Raw genomic sequence first — 16,965 nt, 5'->3', positions numbered from 1 at the left:
GATAATTGTATAGGGATCACAATACCTAGGGCTGAGCTTCTTATATTTCCCAAGTGATAGAGAACTATGTTTGGGTCGCACTCGCAGAAGAACTTTGTCTCCTTCCTTGAAGATCCTTTTTAGACCTCTTGGTGTCAGCATAATGCTTTGCCGATCTTAAGCAGCTTCAATATCCTTTTGGATTACCTTGGTTTGTTCCTCCATCTCTTCGAGCATTTTCCTGGATGCCTCAACTCTTATGGTCGAATATCAGAGAAATTTAGAGGAGATAAGCATTCTTGCCCATAGAGTGCTTTGAATGGTGACATTCCTATGCTCTAATGATAAGATGTATTGTAGGTAAATTCTACCAGAAGAAGGTATTGAATCCATCTTCTTGGTTCCCGTCCACAATATGCTCTAAGAATGTCTTCAATTACCTGATTGACTCTCTCAATCTGGCCATCGGTCTTTGGATGAGAAGCTGTGCTAAAGCAAAGTTGAGTGCCCAAGGCTTGAAATAAGGATTGCCATAACTTTGAAGTGAAGTCAAAATCCCGATCACTTACTATCCTCTTTGGGAGACCATGAAGTTTGAAGACTTCCTTGATGAATAATCGAGCAACATCAAAAGCTTTGAAGGTATTCTTTGCTGGTATAAGATGAGCTACTTTGGTAAGCAAGTCTACTACTACCAAGATGGAGTCATATCCTCCTTGTACAGTGGGGAGACTTGTGACAAAATCCATACTAATGCACTCCCACTTCATTTGGGGAATATCCAAGGGTTGAAGTTTCCCAGGCATCTTAACCCTTTCAGCTTTGATCCTTTGGCATGAGAGACATTGCTTCAAGTACCAAAGGACATTATTTTTCAGGCCTTTCCAATGAAAACTCCTCCTTACGGCATTTAATGTTTTCGCATAGCCTGGGTGCCCTGCAGCACAGCGGGACTATCATGAGCTTCATGGAGGATTAGTTTCTTTAAAGCAAGATCCTTAGGGATACATAGCCTGTGATTGAAGTACTCATAGTGGCCATAATGGGTATTGAAGGTTGTCTTAGGTATATCTACTTCCTTTACTCTGATATGCTAGTAACCAGACCTCAAATCTATTTTTGAGAAAACTTTGGCCCCATGAAGCCTGTCAAGAAACTCGTCGATGCGAGGGATAGGATACTTATTCTTGACAGTGACTTGATTTAGCCCTCGATAATCTATGCAGAGGTGAAGAGCGCCATCCTTTTTCTTTTGGAAAAGAACAGGTGCTCTCTAAGGAGAGCTATTGGGGCGTACAAATCCTTACTCAATGAGTTGGGAAAGTTGCTCCCTAAGGAGAGCTATTGGGGCGTACAAATCCTTACTCGATGAGTTGGGAAAGTTGCTCCTTAAGTTCAATGGCTTCAAGGAGGGACATTTTATAGGGCGTTTTTGAGATAGGTTAAGCTCCAAGGATCACCTCGATTTCATGATCGACTCCTCGAGGAGGCAGTAGCCCTGTAAGCTCGTCAGGAAAGATGTCAGAGAATTCTTGGAGCCAAGAGGGTTTTATCTCCTTACTAGGTTCAACGGCTTTGTTGAGCTTGACTAGGAAAACTTGTTGTCCCTTACGTGCCTCCTTGGGGCAACTCTATTCTAGAAGACTAGACCAGCAGCGGCTGTGCCTTGCATTGATGAGGAAAAAAGCGTTGTCTCTAGGAATCAAGTTTAGTAGTTGCCTAAATTATGATGGGTGATTTGATTTTTAGAATACCACGCTCGCCCTACAGGATAGGACTAGGTCTTACCTACAAATTGTATCCTTGAATCTTTGTATGGTCAAGGTGTTTGTGAGTAGGAAATTTTCTCCAAGATAAGACTTAGTAGACTATTTTAAGTGTTTCCCCTATTTTGGAAGGGGGGAACCTTACATAGGTGGTCGGCCTTTGGTCCTTACGCGGCCATTGTATGGGTGCCTTGGTGAGCGTGTACAGTCCTTTTTGAGGCAAGGTCCCCAAATTTGGGACGTCGGGCTCGATTTGCATGCCAGAGCGCCCGGGGGGGGGGATTTTTTTCAGCAAAACTGTCCGAGATGTTCCCCTGGTCATTGGGGTGGTGCAGACCGTTTGTCAGTCGGACGCCCGGTCATGCATTTATTAAGGTTTAAAGGTCGTTGTTTTTTAAACTAAAAATAACTAAAATTCATGTATAAGCTTGATCCGGTGTCCGTTTTGGATGCTGTAAAATCTTATATTAGGGTAAAATCGCGCGAAAATTCCAAATTTGGACTTAAATTTGAAGATTCTAAGTGGAAATGGGTCGTTTAATAAAATCACTGATTTTTACACCATAAAAATTCATAAATTCATCTATTATAGGGACATTTTTTTACTAATGAAGATGGACATGTTACAAACCTCTAGTTATTTGTCTTTGTGTGATAACGGTCTATGGGGAAAAGGTTATTCTATGTATGGTCATTTTTTTAAAAGGAGGTGTAGATGAATTTTACATTGAGTGGGCACATGTCACATGGTTTGGTATTTTTTTTAAAGTGACTTTAAGTCTTGTAAGGTGTAAAAGTGAAAGGAAAAATAGAACCATATATTATTATGGTTTTTCTTATTTCATATGGGTATTCTAAAATGAGCCTTCATCATTGGTCTCTTCGAATGTGTCTTTTTCCCTTGCAATGATTATAACATTATAGCACGCACATGCTCCTATCTTTGACATGCATGTAGTCCCAAGAGCATTATTGCTTGATTTGATGGCTTGATTTGATGATTGTGCATGCATAATCCACATTTGGGGCCCAAGGGGTGGTATTGTGGAAGCTACAAGAAAGTGGTTTTGTTAATAAGCTTAGGCTTCATCAAACTATGTGTCATATCACATCAACATGGGCATCATCGGCATGGTGTTCTATATCGGCATTTTTCTTTATTAAAAAGTTGTACCCTTTGCTATGAATAGCCAAATCAATCTGTGGGAAGAAAACCAAATTTTATGTGAGGTGTATAAGAAGCAAGATTGAACTCTTGGACTTGTCAAGAGAGTGATTTTAAATAACACACCTTTCCAACTTGCATTTGGGCTTGTCACCCAACTTCCAAACCACCATCCACTCCATCCTTTCCAAACCACCATCCACTCCATCCTTTCCACCCTTAAAACCGACCAACCCCCTCCTGTAGCTTGAGCCAACCCTTCTTCCATGAGCTAACTAACTACATCTGCATTCTCGGCCTCCTCCTTAACATTGAACCGTTCCATGAAGGGCCTAACCTCAATGAGGCATCATTGTCACATGAGAAGAGCCCATGTAGGATCATCAGAAGGTGCCACTGCTAGCCCCATGGAAAAAGCCAATGGAGGATGAAGGGAAGGACACGAGATTATCCTTGCCATCTGCATCAACTAACATATCCACCTAATTCATGGGAACTCATTCCTTGGGGAACACATTCCATGGGAATTCATTCCTAGGGAAACTTCCTCGACACTCTTGATAGCCCCTTTGATATGTCCAAAATCTACTTAGTGAACCAGTAAATGCAAAAAATGTATATGAAGTGAAACTTCCTCGACACTCTTAATAGCCCGTTTGAAATGTCCAAAATCTACCTAGTGAACCAATACATGTAAAAAATGTATTTGAAGTGAAAGGCCAATAATCCTTAGCACAACACAAGTGAAACTTCCTTGACACTCTTGATAGCCCCTTTGATATGTGCTTAGTGAACCAATACATGTAAAAAATGTATATGAAGTAAAAGGCCAATAATCCCTAGCAAAACAGAAGTGACTAGAATGATACTACTACATGTACTGTAAAATCATATGGGAGTGCAGCCTCAATGGGAGTGATGAAAGCCCTATCTCAATTTATGAGATGTGGGAAGAGTACACCACACCAAGGGAAGCCTACATTCACCCAATGTTCATGCCAACGCAATCAAGAGAATGTGGTCCTAGTGCAAGTTTTTTCAAATGGTGGGCAAGGGCCCCTTTTATGGCTTTCCTTACTTTGAAGGGCTCAAGCCACTTAGTACCACAATCTTTTTAAGTTATGATCGGCTAAGAGTGAACAATAGCCATTTATATATATGGTCATTTTGACATTCAGAAATCCCCTTTCAATAGAAAACTTGTGAGCTCTTCCCACTTCTCCCTACTCTCTACTCTTATGTTTTTTATTAAATAGAAATCCCCTTTTAATAGAATACTTGTGAGCTCTCTTCCCACTTCTACCTACTCTTTGCTCTTATGTTTTTTATTAAATCCTTGCATAGCTAGATGGATGTATGTTAGGGTAGGAATGGTTATAGAATCTTCGTCTCATGACCTTCACCCCTCTATCCACATCTTGGGAGATTCATCTCCATACTGTTGAAATCTCCTTCTTTCCTTCATAGAGCTCTATTCATGGCTATGGATCTCTCATGTATGATAATGGAGCGAGGATCTGGATGATGGCCTAGCACACTACAACCTAGGGGAAGTTGTATTTTGTGTCTCTATGTTAAATCTCCTAGCATCACATGTTTCAATAAGGCTAAGTAAGCTTTTAACTTGATACTCTCAATTGAAAGATGCATGCCCTTACCCTAGACAAGCCCCCCAATGGAACAATTAATAGAACTATTATAATAATAACAGCTGCACAAAACACATATTAAACCAATCTCAATCTCAAAGGAGCCTAAACATTGACTTGAAGCTCAAAGCTTCCATGAGGGTAACACCCAACTATGGCCTACAAAGCCATTCCCACTACCTTGTACACAACCACCCCTTAAAAAGCCAAAGAAATACCAAAGTAAGGCTAAGAAAACTCACCAGCAAAGAGCCCCATCCCTTAACAACAATGGTTACTCTTAGAGGATCAAGGTCTATGATGGTAACTCAATTAGTTTTCCAAGAATAAGGGTCCCTAAGTCAATACCATAGACCTTGCCAAAATCTGCTCAATCAACTTAGCCTAAGAAGATGCAACCATAGTTCTTACCTCTCCTCATGCTTTTAAGACACAAGAACGTGCACCATCTACATGAAACAACTCCTCCTCTTGCCCACACACAATCATGGAGTGCATCACATGTAGTATCTCAAGATTCATTTGTGGCTCACAACTCTTTTGGACATCAATAATAAAATGCCAAAGGTATGACAAAATGTGACCTCCAATTCAAAAATACTGAAGGAAGAATGAAAAATAAAGAAAGAGCATTGGAAAGCATAAGAGTTGGAGGTAATACAACTTAAGTTTGACAACTAGGCTAAACCAATTAAAGGTAATTCTCCCACAACAAACGACACCACCAAGGTGCATGGGAAACCGTCGAGCAAGGCAGAGCTGCAGAGGTGGTTGTAGGATGAAGTATTCCATGAGTAAGTTGTGTTGTAGGTGTTTTATTTCGAGAAAGGCTTCTTTGATGTTCTATTTTGTGAAGGGACAGAATGTAGTTGACATCTTTGTAAGAGCTCCGCTATTTATGGGGACAAAGCTTATACATGCAAGGCCATTCGACCTTGTGTTTGATGTAAACAAGAGCCTCTCTGAGGCATGTCTGGTGCTAGTTGTAATTCTTCCACCTTGGTTGAGGCCTACCTTGGGGGACTTGGCTAGAGCAATAGGTTATGTGCTGTTTGTCCCAAAGGGACGAGGGCATTGGTTGCCACTCGTACAAAGTTTGTATCTTCCAAAATACTCTGTTGGAGAGGCCTAAAGTATTGGAAGTCGAGTTAGGGGAGTTGGGGAAGATGGAGTTCAAATTGAAATTTGGGGGTTTTCTAGGGGCGTGCTTTAGATGTGGTAGCTTTGGCCACATTGCCAAAAATTATGATTTGGATAAAAATGTGGAGATGGGTGGAGAGGTAATGAAGGAAGAGGAATCAAGTAAATAAGGAAGATGAATCAGGTGGGGGAAAAAGAGGAAGAGGAATCAGGTAAGGAATGAAGAGGAATCAGGTAAGTAAGGAAGAGGAAGCATGTGGGGGAAAAAGAGGAAGAGGAATCAGGTAAGGAATGAAGAGGAATCAGGTAAGCAAGGAAGAGGAATCAGGTGGGGGGAGCAAAGTCGAGACCAATGTGACAAACCTGGTGATAAATAAGAAAAGGGGAAGGGGAATATGGTAACGGAGGGAGGGGGGTCTGAGGAACAGGGGTGGGACTAAGGTAAGAGATAGAGAAAAAGGGGGATGCAGTCTTAGGCAAGTTAAAGGGGAGTCAAGGAAAAATCAAATCAAAACTAAGGGGAAGGGAGATGGGGGGGACATATCCTTGGACGGATCAGGTCCCTCTATTTATTCTAATCCACTTAGCCTGATAGGAGGAGATGATAGTGAAAAATCATCCATGGGAAGATTTAACTAGAAAGTTGACAACATGAAGGGATATCCAATGAGGAGCGGGGGGGCAAAGGGAAGGATCAACTGGGGAAGAGGAGGTTGAAGTGGAGATGGTTCCGACCACTTATTTGGAATGAATAGGAGATGAGATGTGAAGCGGTGCACCTGGAATGTTAAGGGATTAAGGGATAAGAAGAAGATCTCAGCCTTTTGGGGATTAGTGAAGGCTTGGGGGATGTTAGTGATGGCTATTCAAGAACATAATTTGTTTGGTATGAAGTGTTGGAGAAAAGAGAGGTTTGTGGATTGGATAGTTTTGTATGGGGGAGTGAACTCAGGCTCTAGTGGTGTTTTGACTATCGTTAAGAAGGAACAAAAACCTAGTATTATAGCTAATCATCCCAATGGTAGAATCTTAGTTGTGGAAATTATGAGGAGAATGTGTGGAGGATAGTCAATGTATATGGAGCTCAAAATCATAAGATTAAAGGACATGTGGGAATGGATTGCTAAGCTGGATATTCATTGCCCATGTATCATTATGGGGGATTTAAATATGGTGGAGAAGCATGTTGATAGGTGTGGGGGGAGCATAGCATTGATGGTTCAAGAGAAAAACAAGTGGAAAAGCCTTAGAGGCAAGATGGGTCTTGTTGATGGTTGGGAATTGGGCGCTTGGGGATTTGAGCCTAGACATACTTTAGCCTTCAATATTTTGGGTCATCTTCAAGAATAGATAGGGCCTTTTTAGTCATCAAGCCTCATGGGCTTCCCATACCTTTTCTGCTAAAGTGGACTCTTGCTCTTCATTATCAGATCATATGCCTTTGAAATGAGTGTGGCATGTGGCTGATTTGGGGGAAGATAAGCTTAAAAAATTTCCCTCAAGGAAGCTGAGGGTGAATAACCTATTACTTAAGGATGAGCTGTTCACTTCCCTTTACTGAAGAGGCTATTCGTAGATTTAGAGATAAGGGGGATAGGGAGGGATCTTGGAGAAAATTTGCTAATGCGATGTAAGGTATTATCAGGAGAGTTTGTAAGCTAAGGGTTGAGGAGAAGAGACAGGATAGAAATATGGGGTGAACTATTGGAGAAGAGATAGGTTCTTGAGGCAAAGGTTAATCAATAAATTGACTGCTAGGTTTATTTGAATAGAGAAGCGGATAAGCTAGCTAGGGAAAGAGAAAAGGGAGATAGGTGGAAATCTTTTAATAATAACAAGAGGAAGCTAGCTAGGTACCTATTAGGTTTAGCTAAGGAGAAAGGGAGTATGGAAGTGTTAGGAAAAATTAGGGATGAGAGAGGTCGAGATTAGGAATACTAATCAAATTACCTTAAAATGGGTTTAGTTCCTAGGGGCCACATTGAACCTAAAGGAGGATGGGTCCAAAGAAGGTATCAGGCATAAAATAGGTTGTTAGGTATGGTTAGTAAGAGTGTGGAGAATGATAGAGCTAGGTGGTTGGTAAGGGATGTGGAAATGGAGGAAGATGGGATGTGAGTGGAGTTTTTATTGCCTTTTGGTCCTCTCTCAAAGGACTTGGTGCATGGTCCACATGTAAGAATGCCTTTGCCATATTCGGTTAACACGACCTTTCGTGCGCGGCTACTACGTCTTTTTGTAACCGCGCGAAGTGCTTATTATAAAAGAGACATGGGATGATCGAGCTTACGACTTGTGTAATGCCGGTCGTAAAGGAATTGATGTGTACATAGAGCTAGCTAAACTAGGAAGACTAGTTTTGGGCCCCCATTTGTAATTGGGTGGCCGGACATTGTAAATATGAGCTCATAGACATTTCATGAAATATGAAAAGGTACAATCCCATTTATCTCAATGGAGTCTTGCCTTCTCTATCTTTCTCTCTTTTGAGTTTATGGTTGATTGCTTGCTTGTGTTGTGGCTTTCTTGCTTAGATTGTTGGTGTATGTGAGTAGGAATGGTAGTGCTCTCCCTTCTCTTCTCTTCTACCTTCTCATTACTATCTACCATGCCCTATTTGCATACGATTGGAATGAGGTAGAGATTGAGCTCTCCATAGCTCTTTCCCTCTTGCTTATTACCTAGCCTTGGATCTCTCTTTGGGTGACATAAGGAGAGTGTAGAGTGAGCTCCTAGCGGCCTCACACATTGGGGAGTTAACCCTCATTGGGCTGGCTAAGTGCCATTCATCGGCTTTGACCCTTGCATGCACCTTTCTCTTCTTCTTTCTCTTGTGTGTGTGAGGAAGTATGTTATCCATTAACATTTTTGGCGCCATTTGCCGGGGAAGGCATTTAGCTTAGGGTCCTTCACTTGATTCATTAGCTAGAGTCTTTGATTTAGCCCGGTTGGAGTACAAATCCACCGATAGGATGATTAACATTGTTTTGTTGTTAGAGATTACCAGGAGTTTGGATTATTGATCGAGCATCGAAGCATTTGAATCTTCACCAAGAACGGGGAGAAACTTGTGGAGTGCTCTTACCTTGCCCTTTGGCTTAACCAATGCCCCCGGAACCTTCCAACGCCTCATGTGTATGGCTTAAGGAATGTCTTCAGAAGTTCCTTGAAAATAGATGCATAAAGAATTTTATTTTTATTCCAAAGGAGTTATTCTTATCAATTTTGATTTTATGCATAGAAAGATGCATAAAGAATTTTATTTTTAATTCAAAAGAGTTATTTTCATCAATTTTGATTTTATGCATAAAAGATTTTTTTGAAAGTATTATTCTCATTAAAATGGAATTTATGCATAGTAAAATGCATAAAAGGTTTTTTTTAATTGGAAAGTGTTATTTTCCTTAAAATTGAATTTATGCTTAAATAGATGTATAGAAGGATTTTTATAAAAGTGTTATTCCTACTAAAGTTGTCGTTATGCCTAATTAGATGCGTAAAGAATCTTTATATCAAAAGAATTAGAATTGTCTTACATTCTATAAATAGATGTGATGAGATGTGATAGGAATCAGATAGACGTAAATGGATGGATGGAAGTGACATGAATCAGATAAATGTAAATGCATGAATGTGGATGTGGATGTGGATGTATGAATGTGGAATGCGGATATGGATGTATGAATGTGGAATGTGGATATCGATGTATGAATGTGGAATGTGGATGTGGAATATTTTTAGTATGCATTTTTTCTATACCTAGGATGAAAAATAACACTTTTATCGTATATGTATTCTTAAAGTATTATTTTTCATCCTAGGTATAGAAAAATGCATACTAAAAATATTTTATTAAAAAAAGTGTTACTTTCTTTAGAATTAAATTCTATGCATAGAAGGAAGTATATTGAAATTGTTATTTTGATTATAAAAGTGTTATTTTCATCATAAATGATTTTTATGCATAAATGGATGCATAAAAGAAATTCTTTTATATGAAAAGAGTGATTTTCATCATAAATGATTTTTTTGCATAAATTAGATGTATAAAAGAAATTCTTTCATATTAAAAGAGTGATTTTCATCATAAATTATTTGTATGCATAAACATATGCATCAATTTTTTATATAGATTAAAAGTGTGATTTTCATCATAAATGAAATTTATGCATAATTTAGATGCATAAAAGAAATTCTTTTATATTAAAAGAGTGATTTTCATCATAAATGATTTGTATGCATAAACATATGCATAAAAGTTTTTTTAATATTAAAAGTGTGATTTTCATCATAAATAGATTTTATGCATAAATTAGATGCATAAAAGAAATTATTTTATTATAAAAGTGTGACTTTCATCAGAATTGAATTTATGCATAAATAGATGCATAAAAGAAAGTTTTTATTTTAAAAGAGTTATTTTTCATTGGATTTAGTTTTTATGCATGGGAAGATGCATTAGAGAAATTCTTTTATTCTAAAAGTGTAATTCCTACTAAATTGGATTTATGCATGGAAAGATGCATAAAGAATTTATTTTTAATCCAAAAGTGTTATTCTCATCAATTTTGATTTTATGCATAGAAAGATGCATAAAGAATTTTATTTTTAATTCAAAAGAGTTATTTTTATCAATTTTGATTTTATGCATAGAAAGATGCATAAAGAATTTGATTTTTAATTCAAAAGAGTTATTTTCATCAATTTTGATTCTATGCATAGAAAGATGCATAAAGAATTTTATTTTTAATTCAAAAGAGGTATTTTCAGTAATTTTTATTTTATGCATAAATAGATGCATAAAGAAGTTTATTTTTATTCCAAAGGAGTTATTCTTATCAAATTTGATTTTATGCATAGAAAGATGCATAAAAAATTTTATTTTTAATTGAAAAGAGTTATTTTCATCAATTTTGATTTTATGCATAAAATATTTTTTTTGAAAGTATTATTCTCATTAAAATGGAATTTATGCATAGTAAAATGCATACTAAAGGTTTATTTTTAATTGGAAAGTGTTATTTTTCTTAAAATTAAATTTATGCTTAAATAGATGTATAAAAAGATTTTTATAAAAGTGTTATTCATACTAAAGTTGTCTTTATGCCTAATTAGATGCATAAAGAATCTTTATATCAAAAGAATTAGAATTGTCTTACATTCTATAAATAGATGAGATGTGATAGGAATCAGATAGATGTAAATAGATGGATTTTTATAAAAGTGTTATTCCTACTAAAGTTATCTTTATGCCTAATTAGATGCGTAAAGAATCTTTATATCAAAAGAATTAGAATTGTCTTACATTCTATAAATAGATGTGATGAGATGTGATAGGAATCAGATAGATGTAAATGGATGGATGGAAGTGATATGAATCAGATAAATGTAAATGGATGAATGTGGATGTGGATGTATGAATGTGGAATGTGGATATGGATGCGGATGTGGATGTATGAATGTGGAATGTGGATATGGATGTATGAATGTGGAATGTGGATGTGGAATATTTTTAGTATGCATTTTTCTATACCTAGGATGAAAAACAAGGGTGAAGAGAAAAACTTGGGCGAAGTGGATCGAATCAATGGAAGAATACTTCGATGTCACCGGGTACAATGAGAAGAGCAAAATGGCTCTTGCAAGGCTGAAGATAGTGGAGACAACTAGAGTGGCATGGAGAAACCACTGCGAGACAAACCATCTTGACCGAAATACCTAAACCTGGACTGATCTCAAAATTTACCTAAGGACGAGGTTCTGTCCTCCCGGCTTTTTAGAAACAAAGATGAACGAATTCTTAGAGTTAACCCTGGGGAGTAGAACTATTGAAGCATATCACCAAGCATTCGCCCTCCTCCTCAAATACTCGCCTCCGCTGGATGGAGAACAGCTAATGGCCAGGTTCATTTGGGGACTGAACGAACCTTTGAATATCCTGGTGAAGAATGCCAAGCCAGTTTCCATGGCCGAAGCAGTTCGGATGGCGAAGGATTTTGCCAAATCCTTTGATGTCAAAGTCTCGCCAAAGCCATCATTATCACCTTTCAAAAGGTTTTTATTCCCAGAAGGTGATTCCAACCTTCCTCCGGCCAAGAGATACCACGGTCAAACCCAGGATATGGGAAGTTCCAGAATGGAAGAAATGTCCTTTTCCCGAATCTCAATCCTCTGGAATTCAACTTCAGAAGTTCCACCTTTGAACAAGAGAGAGAAATGCTATAATTGTCAAGGATTTGGACATTGCAGTATGGATTGCCGAACTCCTTTTGGATCAAGGTTTTCAGGGCAGGGAAATCAAGGATCAAGATTCCAGACTCCAGCCCCTTCCTTCCAGAGTAATCAGGGTTCTATCCGCCAAAATCAGGGAAATCCCAGAGGTAGACCCTCTATCCAACCTGTAGTTTCAATCCAAAGTAATGCAAGATCTCCACCTCAGAATAGGAGAAATCAAAGAGAGTTGATCCCAAATCGGCCGTCCACTTCCAAGGCCGTAACGCTGGAAGTGATTGAAGAAGAAGAAGAAGAAGAAGAAGAAAGAGATCATACTCCACCTGCGAGATGAGGACATCTCACATTTTTAAGTGGGGTAGAATGTAAGATTCCTTCCCCAGCCCTCATGATGTCCGAATTCTCCCCCTGTAGTCAAATCCCTCTTCAGAAATATAAAAGATCTTGTTTTTACCTATTTTGGCCTAGAGAGAGAAAATGTTCTAGAGAGAGGTTATTCAGATTTTGGATATTTTTGGATGGAAAAATATCTCTTCATATTTAAATAAGTTCCCCCGAAACAGAAGTTCAAAAAGATTTTCAGAAGGTGCATTCGAAATAAATTATAATATGTTCAAGAGGCCTTATTCTAGGGGTCAAGATTTTTTTAAAATTTTAAATTAAGGTTCCTATGGACCAATAAGATTTATCCAAATGTAGGGAGGAGATAAATAGAAGAATAAAAGTAAAATCCCCCAAAAATGAGTAAATACTCACATAAGATGAAGAGTTGACTAAGGACAAGGACCAAGGTTAATAGTTAAAAAAGAGAGATATTTAGAAGAAATGATGCATTTTTGAAACCTGAGTATGGGAGAATTCCCCTCATGAAGGAGGCACCTATTTCACATGTGTGGGAGAGTTTTAAACTCCCAAATAATGAGATATTTTTATCTCTCCTCTCTCCTGTTTCAACTAGATCCAAAAAGTGGACTAAACTGACCCAAAAATGGTCAAAAATTAACCAAACTGATCTGGAAAATTCTAGAATCAGTTGGCTTGGTTAGAAGTTCACCTTTTCCTATAAATAGAAGCCTTCCCCTTTGTTGAAGCTTAATAGTGTTTTTGCACTGTTACCCTGCTTCTCCCAAGAGCCAAAAACTGTGAATTTACTCATAATTCATTAGTTTTTGACCTTCCCTCTTCTAAAGATTGGTGGCCACTCTTGTTTCAAACAAGAGTAGATCCCTCAAACCATCAAGCCAAAGGAAAGCTCTCAAATCCCTTTGTAAGTTGGAGATTCTTCTCTTTTCTATTCCATTTTATGGTTTTTATGATTTTTGTCTTCTCTAAAATGAATATGATGTTATGCCTCATTGAAAAAAGGCATTCCCCTCTCTTCTTTAGTAAATCCAACTATTCTTTATCCTAGATGAATGATTAATGGATAAAATCAAGTTTTTCATAATGTTTCTCTTAAATAAGTAGAAAATGTTTACATTAGAATGATTTAAATACTCTTGGTGAAATTCTAATTAATTTTAGAGAGTTAAAAATTGAAAAATGGTCAGCCATACAAAGGAGGTTATGGCAAAATTTTCTAAAATTTTGTAAAATAAGTTTTACTTTTTTAATTCAAAAATTCCCATCGTATATGTCTTCTTAAAGTGTTATTTTTCATCCTAGGTATAGAAAAATGCATACTAAAAATATTTTATTAAAAAAGTGTTACTTTCTTTAGAATTAAATTCTATGCATAGAAGGAAGCATATTGAAATTGTTATTTTGATTATAAAAGTGTTATTTTCATCATAAATGATTTTTATGCATAAATGGATGCATAAAAAAAATTCTTTTATATTAAAAGAGTGATTTTTATCATAAATGATTTTCATGCATAAATTAGATGCATAAAAGAAATTCTTTCATATTAAAAGAGTGATTTTCATCATAAATGATTTGTATGCATAAAAGATTTTTTTATATTAAAAGTGTGATTTTCATCATAAATGGATTTTATGCATAATTTAGATGCGTAAAAGAAATTCTTTTATATTAAAAGAGTGATTTTCATTATAAATGATTTGTATGCATAAACATATGCATAAAAGTTTTTTTTAATATTAAAAGTGTGATTTTTATCAATGGATTTTATGCATAAATTAGATGTATAAAAGAAATAATTTTATTATAAAAGTGTGACTTTCATCAGAATTGAATTTATGCATAAATAGATGCATAAAAGAAAGTTTTTATTTTAAAAGAGTTATTTTTCATTGGATTTAGTTTTTATGCATGGGAAGATGCATCTCTCTCTCTCTCTCTCTCTCTCTCTCTCTCTCTCTCTCTCTCTCTCATTTCTGTGTGTGAGCTTCTCTATCCTGCACCTAACCCTAATTTGCAGGTTTGTGTGTGTGAGTGTGTGAGTCCAACACCCAACAATTGGTATTAGAGCTGGGACCTGGCCCTGGAGTAGTGCCTATGGAGAATCTGCAGCAAAGCCTGCGAAATTCCGTCGACGCTGTGTTTTTCCATCGCCATCCGTCTATCGATTCCGTCTCGCTGCTCCACCGTCCGGTCACCCGAAACGGGCGGCACTAGTGGGGAGCCCACCACCTCCGCCCAGCCTTGCGGGCGGCACCGCCTCTGCCGGCGGTGATACTCCAGCACCCGCTCCATCCATCTGACGGTGCTCCTGTCCGACCGCTCACAAACGCGCCGTCCCGACCACACGCCCTCGCCGTTCCAAAACGGGCGACGTCCTTCGTGCTGTTACGCTTCCGTTCCAGCCTTCATTATCGCCGTCGCCTAGCTTCGACCATGCCCTTGTCGTTGCTATTGACAGCCGTTCTGTTCGGGTCGCCGTCGACTCACGACTGCAGCTACGCGTGCCGCTAGCCCGTGGACCTTGGTCCGATACTAGCGCCCAGCGCTTGCCTGTGGTGGCTGGTCCCTTCCAGACGTGTGCAGCCGCTGCCACCGTCCTGCGCCCTCCGTGCTAGTCCAAGGCTGCCGGCGGGTCCTGCCCGACACCAGCGACCGCCTCTGAAAGCGCGTGCCACCTGGTGCCACCCCGCCTCATCAGCTGTGTACGCACACATTGACGCGTGCAGCTCCTTGACATTCTGCACACCTTGTCCAGCCTGCTGGCCTGTTACCTCTACTCGACTGTCTGCTCACCCCTAAGCACCTGCTTCCTCACAAGTGCTGCCAAAGGTATTTTCTGTACAAATTTTTGGTCAAACACAAATACAAAATTTGCAGCCATTCCAATGTAGGTCATATGCAGATTTTGCAGACACTTCTGTGCAAGTCAGATTGAAAGGAAAATTGCAGGAGCAATTTGGGGGATTTCGCAATTTCTGGACAAATTGAAAAAATTGGGCATTTTGCTTTGCCTAAAAAAACTAAAAAATTATTATTTTTTTGCTTAATAAATGTTAAAATTTACTTTAAAAATGATAAAAATTTAGAATAATGAGAGAAAAATAAAAGGACCAAAAATATAAAAAATTAACTAGAGACCGCTCTGATACCACTGTTAAAACCCTAAAGATCTCTCTAGATGATAACCATGCATAAACATGAATGAGCCAGGAATATACTTATTCACCCAACCACCCCCGAGCCCAAGGGTGCACACATAAATACAATGAAGTGTCACATATCTTACCTTAGTGTCCCACACCACCAAGAGATATGACTTCACTCTAACAACACTTAGCTCCAACTTGAAATGGCAAGAGATTAGACACAATGCTCTACACAAGAGAACATCCTTGAGAGTGCCCCATGCCCCTATTATATAGGAGGGTCCTCAAGTGATTCTTGAGTCTCCATTTCCATGTGTGACCCTTGGTTGCCTGACGCTAACCTCAACCCAAGGTTAGACCTAACCCTTTCCCCACTAGATCATGTTCCCATCCTCCTATGTTCACATGCCTAGGGTGGGTCACCCTCCTAGTATATGCACATATAATGTGCACATAAGAGTTAGCCACGCTATTTTTGACGATGGTACGGATGTGTATATAGACTGCAATTTTTTTGACGTTGGTACCATCATCTATATAGACGACTGTTTGGACGACCTAGGGGGGTCACTCATAAATATGTAAGTGTAGCACATGGGTTCAATAGAAGGGGATTTTAAAATCCCTTTTTGACACATTTTTTACATACAGAAGGGTACCATTTAAAGGGGATATTTATAGATTGAATAGAAAAAGGGTGTATTTTATTCATGAAAATTTTACAGATAAGGGGTTTTTAAATTAGGCCTTGAACGTACGTGATATAGAGAGTTTACATATAGTGAACCCCCCAAGTTGTGGACGATGTTATCAACATTTTTGTAGTGACATTTTTTTCGATGTAAGTATAGACGCTCGTTGATTTTATAATGCAATTGTTTTACGTCAAAAAAAACGTCGGTATTTTATTGTCCTGTAGTAGTTTCTACCCCTTGTCACATTGGAGACTTGATTGTTCACCATACACCTAACCAAAGCTCAAGCTACTAGTTGGATCATCTTCCTATGTCAAGGGCGCACCAGACATCTGGTTCAATTGAGAGCAATCGTGCGCACAAACGCTAGCAGTAAAAAACTTGGAGCAGTTTTGAAATTTTTCTTTTTCGCTTTGAATTGACCTAATTACTATGATATGCAGCAAGCATATGGTAAGAGCTACAAGCTCACAAACTTTTGGCATACTTGGTCCATACACGCAGCCAGGAGAAGCAGATTTAAAAAAACGCAAGTTGTTGGGCAAAAATGCAATGGCATCCTTGTAACTTCAAATTGGCACGATTCCCTACTACCTTGGGGTTTTGGAGGGATGTGAATCCACCTGTATGATCAATTTTTTGAAAAAACACTGCCAAAAACTATAAGATCTGGCTATGGGTGCATCACAGAAGCTACTTTGTCAAAGGTGAGATTAATGCATGATTCTAAGTGCTAATATCATGTGTATGGGCTTCAAACACAACTAGATCTATTGCTATAATTTTCTCTTGAAGCCTTTTTGAAATTTGTGAAAAGGCTTCAATTTT

This window comes from Cibotium barometz, chromosome 26, assembly GCF_041138505.1.
Source record: "Cibotium barometz isolate CiBa-2024 chromosome 26, ASM4113850v1, whole genome shotgun sequence".
Classification (NCBI taxonomy): Eukaryota; Viridiplantae; Streptophyta; class Polypodiopsida; order Cyatheales; family Cibotiaceae; genus Cibotium; species Cibotium barometz.
Note: the sequence above shows the minus strand (reverse complement) of the source record.